Source organism: Haematobia irritans, chromosome 2 (genome assembly GCF_050003625.1).
Source record: "Haematobia irritans isolate KBUSLIRL chromosome 2, ASM5000362v1, whole genome shotgun sequence".
Classification (NCBI taxonomy): domain Eukaryota; kingdom Metazoa; phylum Arthropoda; class Insecta; order Diptera; family Muscidae; genus Haematobia; species Haematobia irritans.
The window spans coordinates 141,776,977-141,784,706 of NC_134398.1; positions in this window are offsets into that span (position 1 = coordinate 141,776,977).

The following is a 7,730-nucleotide window of genomic DNA, read 5'->3' on the forward strand; positions in this document are numbered from 1 at the left end:
TAGGAGCATATACACACAAAAAAATATTTTTCTGATTCAATCACGAAATTAATTGATCCAATTAATTTTTTAATTGAAATGTCTTCAATCACGAAAATGATAGTATCAATCAAAGTTTTAATTGGGCATAGAAAAAATCCTTGATAAAAAAATTAATTGATGTCATTAGCAATTTTCAATTAATTTTTTAATTGATTCAATTAAAAATTTAATTGATTTTGAATGCAAACCCCAATTAATTTTTTATTTAAAAAGGTAACTATTTTCAACTACTTTCTGAATTGGCTTAGAATTTTTATTTTGATTAAGAAATGTTCATCACTTTTTTTAACTGACTTCGTCTTCTGAATTTGATTAAAAAGTTAATTCTATCAATTAATTTTTTAATTAAAAATTTTAAAATTTTCAATCATTGACTTAATTAACCTAATGTTCCTACCTTGATTAAAAAGTTAATTGTATCAATTAATTTATTAATTGAAAAAACATTCAACTTCAATTAACTTTTTAATTGGAAATATTCTGGTGATATTTTTTTCTGTGTAGCTTTAGATTACTGGCGGACCTGGAAAACGTTAACTTAAGCAGTTTGTTAATGTTTTTGAGCAATCTGGTTGGTTCAACAAAAGTAAATAATAGAGAAGATTCAGTGGTTAAGACTAGAAGTGTCCATATGTAATAGGTAGTTAATTAAATGTGGTATCACAATGGACTGAATAGTCTAAGTGAGCCTGAAATTTAATAGGGCTGCCATTTTAACCTAACCTATAGAAACCGTAGGTTTTGTCCAATTCGCCTGAAATTGGAAATCTAAAGGTATTTTAGGACAACAAAGAGGTGTGCCAAACATGGTGAGCCTGGGTCCATGTTTTGGTATATCCCCCATATAGACCGATCTCCTGATATTACTTCTTGGGTTTATAGAAACCGTAGTTTTTATCCAATATGGCTCAAATTGAGAATCTAGAGGTATTTTAGGGCCATAAAGTGGTGTGCCAAAAATAGTGCGTATCGGTCCATGTTTTGATATAGCCCCCATATAGACCGATCTCCTGATCTTACTTCTTGGACTTATAGAAACCGTAGTTTTAATCCAATATGCCTCAAATTCAAAATCTGGAGGTATTTTAGGACCATAAAGAGGTGTGAGGAAAATGGTGAGTATCGGCAAAAAAAGCGGTCCATGTTTTGATATAGCCCCCATATAGACTGATCTCCAGAGTTTATTTCTTGAGATTATAGAAACCGTAGTTTTTATCCAATTTGTCTAAAATTGGAAATCTAGAGGCATTGTAGGACCACAAATACATGTACCGAAAATGGCGTATATTGGTCAATATTTTGGTATATCCCCCATATAGACCGATCTCCCGAGTTTACTTCTTGGGCTTATAGAAACCGTAGTTTTTATCCAATTTGCATGAAATTTGAAATCTAGAATTATTTTAGTACCATAAAGAGGTGTGTCGAAAATGGTGAGTATCGGTCAATGGTTTAATATAGTCCCCATATAGACCGATCTCCCAATTTGACTCCTAGAAACCGTAGTTTTTATCCGATTTGCCTGAAATTGTAAAGATACTGGTATTTTAGACTCACAAAAACGTGTATCGGATTTAGTTTTTATCGGTCCATTTGGTAAGGCCTCTATATAGACCGATTTCACTTCTTGAGGGTACAGAAGGCGCACTAATCATGAAAATTGCTTGAAACTGAATGAAAAATTGCCAGATTTTACTTCTCGTAATCATCTCAAATCTACAGATTCTAAATTTCAAATCAAGGCGTTATTTCATAATTTTCTTGCACACTTACAAGAGATCCCAGCAAAAAAAGCGTCGCCAAAAAAGTAATGAAAATGTTCTTTTTGGATCTGGAAGTGGTGCAAAATTGATGCAGAAGCGATGAATTTAACATGGGCTTGTCATAGGACGGAAGTCCTCCATTTCAACAGCCGGTGCACTGAATTTGGATCACTTCTTTAGGTGTGATCCGAATTCAACGTTGTGGATGTAAATTAAAAAATTCTGTGACTTTTGGTCAAATAAATAATTTTTATAACTTTTTATAATTTTTAATGGATTCTAGCGTATGTCTGAAACGTTTGACCTCAAATATTTTCAAAAATTCACAATTTTTTCAGATTGGATTTAGCATTTTTTTCGACAAAATTTAAATAATTTGACACCATTTTATGAATTCTTAAACTGTTTTTAACCAATTTGAAACAAAAAAAAAATAAAATTACCCATTAAAAATATGAAAAAAGCATGTTATAAAAATTGAATGAAAAGAACTTCCTGTGTAGTTAAAATAAAGAACATCATTTGGAGTACATCTTCTCGAAGTGCTTTTAAAGTTGTGCTTTTGGAAGTACTTCCAAATTTTTTTGTTGGGATGTTAATGATTCCTCTAAAACTTAAACAAAAATGGTTCTTATAAATCCAGAAACTGATCTAGTCTTCATAGGTAACATTTTTAAATTTATCTTCGGCAAAAAAAGCGTCACCAAACAAGTAGTGAAAATGTTCTTTCTGGATCCGGAAGTGGTGCAAAATTGGCGCAAAAGCGATGAATTTAACACGGGCATGTCATAGGATAGATGTCCACCATTTCAAATGCCGTTGCACTGAATTTGCAGAACTTCTAAAGGTGTGATCCAAATTCAGTGTTTTGGATGTAAATTAAAAAATTTTGTAATAATTAGCCAAATAAATAATTTTTATAAATTTTTATGATTTTTAAAGCATTGTACCGCTTGTCTGAAACGTTTGACATCAAATATTTTCAAAAATTTGCATTTTTTTAGCAATGGATTTTGCATTTTTTTCGAAAAAAAATTATAATTTGTACCATTTTATTAATCCTTATTCTGTTTTTAACCTATTTGAAACAGAAAAAGTTAAAATTTCCTTTCAAAAATATGAAAAAAGCGAGTTACAAAAAAATTGAATTAAAAGAGCTTCCTTAGTAGTTAAAATAAAAAACATCTTTGCGAGAACATTTGTGGAGGTGTTTTTGAAGTATATATATATATATATATATATATATATATATATATATATATATATATATATATATATATATATATATATATATATATATATCGCCCGATAGGGTCCCAGAAGCCAGAGTTTTACCCCAATTTGGTTAAAATTTTTCACTAGGAGTACAATTGGTAGTGTAGTTAAGTGTGCCAAATTTTATTGAAATCGGTTCACATTTAGATATAGCTCCCATATATATGGTTCCCCCGATTTACACTCATATCACCACAGTGTCCAATCTTTTACTCCGATTTAATTGAAATTTTGCACAGGGAGTAGAATTAGCATTGTAGCTATGCATGCCAAATTTGGTTGAAATCGGTTCAGGTTTAGATATAGCTCCCATATATATCGTTCACCCGATTTACACTCATATGACCACAGTGGCCAATCTTTTACTCCGATTTAATTGAAATTTTGCACAGGGAGTAGAATTACCATTGTAGCTATGCGTGCCAAATTTGGTTGAAATCAGTTCAGATTTAGATATATCTCCCATATATAGCTTTCGCCCGATTTACACTCATATGACCACAGATGCCAATATTTAACTCCGATATAGTCGAAATTTTGCACAGGGAGTAGAATTAGTATTGTAGCTATGCGTGCCAAATTTGGTTGAAATCGGTTCAGATTTAGATATATCTCCCATATATAGCTTTCGCCCGATTTACACCCATATGACCACAGAGGCCAATTTTTAACTCCGATTTAGTTAAAATTTCGCATAGGGAATAGAATTAGCATTGTAGCTATGCGTGCCAAGTTTGGTTGAAATCGATTCAGATTTAGATATATCTCCCATATATAGCTTTCGCCCGATTTACACTCATATGATCACAGAGGCCAATCTTTTACTCCGATTTAGTTGAAATTTTGCACAGGGAGTAGAATTAGCATTGTAGCTATGCGTGCCATATTTGGTTCATCGGTTCAGATTTAGATATAGCTCCCATATATATGTTTTTCTGATTTCGACAAAAATGGTCAAAATACCAAAATTTTCCGTGTAAAATCGCCACTGCTTAGTCGAAAAGTTGTAAAAATGACTCTAATTTTCCTAAACTTCTAATACATATATATATCGAGCGATAAATTATAAATAAACTTTTGCGAAGTTTCCTTAAAATTGCTTAAAATTGTTTCCAATATTTTTTTACTAACATTGTGTTCCACCCTAGTGCATTAGCCGACTTAAATTTTTAGTCTATAGATTTTGTAGAAGTCAAATTCTGTCCAGATCGAGTGATATTTAAATGTATGTATTTGGGACAAACCTTTATATATAGCCCCCAACACATTTGACGGATGTGATATGGTATCGAAAATTTAGATCTACAAAGTGGTGCAGGGTATAATATAGTCGGTCCCGCCCGACTTTAGACTTTCCTTACTTGTTCTAGTTAATGAACTATTCCTACCTTCTTTTAGTTTAGGATTTTTTAGTGAAACAAAAAAATTTTATTATTTCACACAAAAAATAACTCAATGGGAATAAAATGGATAAACTAAATTGATGAACATTTTTTTCTTTAGTTTCGAAGGTACTTTCTGTACTTTCTGGGTGTAGTCCATACGTGGTATATATTAGACAAAAAAATAATAAATAATTAGAATTGAAATATGGGGGTCACTTTATATGGGGCTATATGTTATACAATTATGAACCGATATGGACCATTTTTTGTGTGATTGGGTATCAGTTTATCGTAGGGCTATATATAAATATAGACCGAAATGGACCAAGTTTGGCATGGTTGTTGGCGGCCATATACTAGCATAATATACTAAATTTGAACCGAATCGGATAAAGTTTGCTCCTCCAAGAGGCTCCGGAGGTAAAATCTGGGGATCGGTTTATATGGGTGCTAAATATAATTATGGGCCGATATTGACAAATTTTCTATGATTGTTAGTGTCCATATACTTACACAAAATACAAAATTTCAACTGAATCGGATGAAATTTGCTGCTCCAAGAGGCTCCAAAACCAAATCTGGAAATCGGTTTATATGGGGGCTAACATATATATCATTAGGGAGCGATATGGAATAATTTTGGCATGGTTGTTAGAGACCGCATACTAACACTACGTACCAAATTTCAACCGGATCGGATGAAATTTGCTTCTCTAAGAGTCCGGAAGCCAAATCTAGGGGTCGGTTTATATGAGGGCTATACGTAAAAGTGTTCCGATATGGCCCATGTGCAATACCATCCGACCTACATCAATAACAACCACTTATGCCAAGTTTCAAGTAGATAGCTTGTTTCGTTCGGAAGTGAAGACGTAGATAGATCGACTCAGAATTTCACCACGACCTAGAATATATGTATACATTATGGGTCTAAGAGCAATATTTCGATGTGTTACAAACGGAATGTTAATATACCCCCCATCCTATGGTGGAGGGTATACAAAAATAAATATCATCCCCGCTTGGATTTTACCCTGTGTCTTTTGACTTTTTCACTTCCATGGAAGTTCTTTTGAGAAGGGTTTTCAAATTACAAAAATTTTTGTTAAAACAAGTATATACGGCCGTAAGTTCGGCCAGGCCGAAGCTTATGTACCCTCCATCATGGATTGCGTAGAAACTTCATCTAAACACTTCCATCCACAATCGAATTACTTAAGTTGCGGTAACGCTTGCCGATGGCAAGGTATCTTAAAACCTCCTAACACCATCTTCTAAATTGTGTGTAAGTCCATACGTGGTACATATTAAATCAAAAAAGATCGATCCAATACGTATATAATTCAGTTTGACAAAGTAGACATAAAATTTGACAAATTTTAACAAAATTTTCTATAGAAATAAAATTTTCACAAAATTTTCTATAGAAATAAAAATGTTGACAAAATTTTCTATAGAAAGAAAATTTTGACAAAAATTTCTACAGAAATAAAATTTTAACAAAATTTTCTATAGAAATAAACTTTTGACAAAATTTTCTATAGAAATAAAATCTTGGTAGATTATTTTTGGCTCGAGTGGCAACCATGATTATGAACCGAATAAAATTTGAACAAAATTTTCTATAGAAATAAAATTTTGACAAAATTTTCTATAGAAATAAAATTTTGACAATGATGAAAATTTTATTATGAACCGAATAAAATTTTAACAAAATTTTCTCTAGGAATAAAATTTTGACAAAATTTTCTATAGAAATAAAATTTTGGTAGATTATTTTTGGCTCTAGTGACAACCATGATTATGAACCGATATGGACCAATTTTTGTGTGATTGGACCAATTTTGGTATGGTTGTTAGCGACCATATACTAACACCACGTTCCTAATTTGAACCGGATCGGATGAATTTTGCTCCTCCAAGAGGCTCCGGAGGTCAAATCTGGAGAATGTTTTATATGGGGGCTATATATAATTATGGACCGATATGGACCAATTCTGGCACGGTTGTTAAAGATCATATACTAACACCATGTTCCAAATTACAACCGGATTGGATGAAATTTGCTTCTCTTGGAGACTTCGCAAGCCAAATCTGGGGATCGGTTTATATGGGGGCTATATATAATTATGAACCGATGTGGACCAATTTTTGCATGGTTGTTAGAGACCATATACCAATATCATGTATCAAATTTCAGGCGGATCGGATGAAATTTGCTTCTCTTTGAGGCTCCGCAACCCAAATCTGGGGATCGGTTTATATGGGCGCTATATATAATTAGGGAGCCACCGTGGAGCAATGGTTAGCATGCCCGCCTTGCCTGCACAAGGTCGTGGGTTCGATTCCTGCTACGACCGAACACCAAAAAGTTTTTCAGCGATGGATTATCCCACCTCAGTAATGCTGGTGACATTTCTGAGGGTTTCAAAGCTTCTCTAAGTGGTTTCACTGCAATGTGGAACGCCGTTCGGACTCGGCTATAAAAAGGAGGTCCCTTGTCATTGAGCTTAACATTGAATCGGGCAGCACTCAGTGATAAGAGAGAAGTTCACCATTGTGGTATCACAATGGACTGAATAGTCTAAGTGAGACTGATACATAGGGCTGCCACATAACCTAACCTAACCTAACCTATATATAATTATGGACCGATGTCGACCAATTTTTGCACGGTTGTTAGAGACCATATACCAATACCATGTACCAAATTTCAGCCGAATCGGATGCAATTTGCTCCTCTTTGAGGCTTCGCATGCCAAATCTGGAGATCGGTTTATATGGGGTCTATATATAATTATGGACCGATGTGGACCAATTTTTGCATGGTTGTTAGAGACTATATACCAACATCATGTACCAAATTTCAGCCGAATCGGATGAAATTTGCTTCTCTTTGAGGCTCCGCAAGCCAAATCTGGGGATCGGTTTATATGGGGGCTATATATAATTATTGACCGATGTGGACCAATTTTTGCTTGATTGTTAGAGACCATATACCAACACCATGTACCAAATTTCAGCCAGATCGGATGAAATATGCTTCTCTTAGAGGCTCCACAAGCCAAATCTGGGGATCGGTTTATATGGGGGCTATATATAATTAAGGACCGATATGGACCAATTTTTGCATGGTTGTTAGAGACCATATACAAACATCATGTACCAAATTTCAGCCGGATCGGATGAAATTTTCTTCTCTTTGAGGCTCCGCAAGCCAAATCTGGGGATCGGTTTATATGGGGGCTATATATAATTATGGACC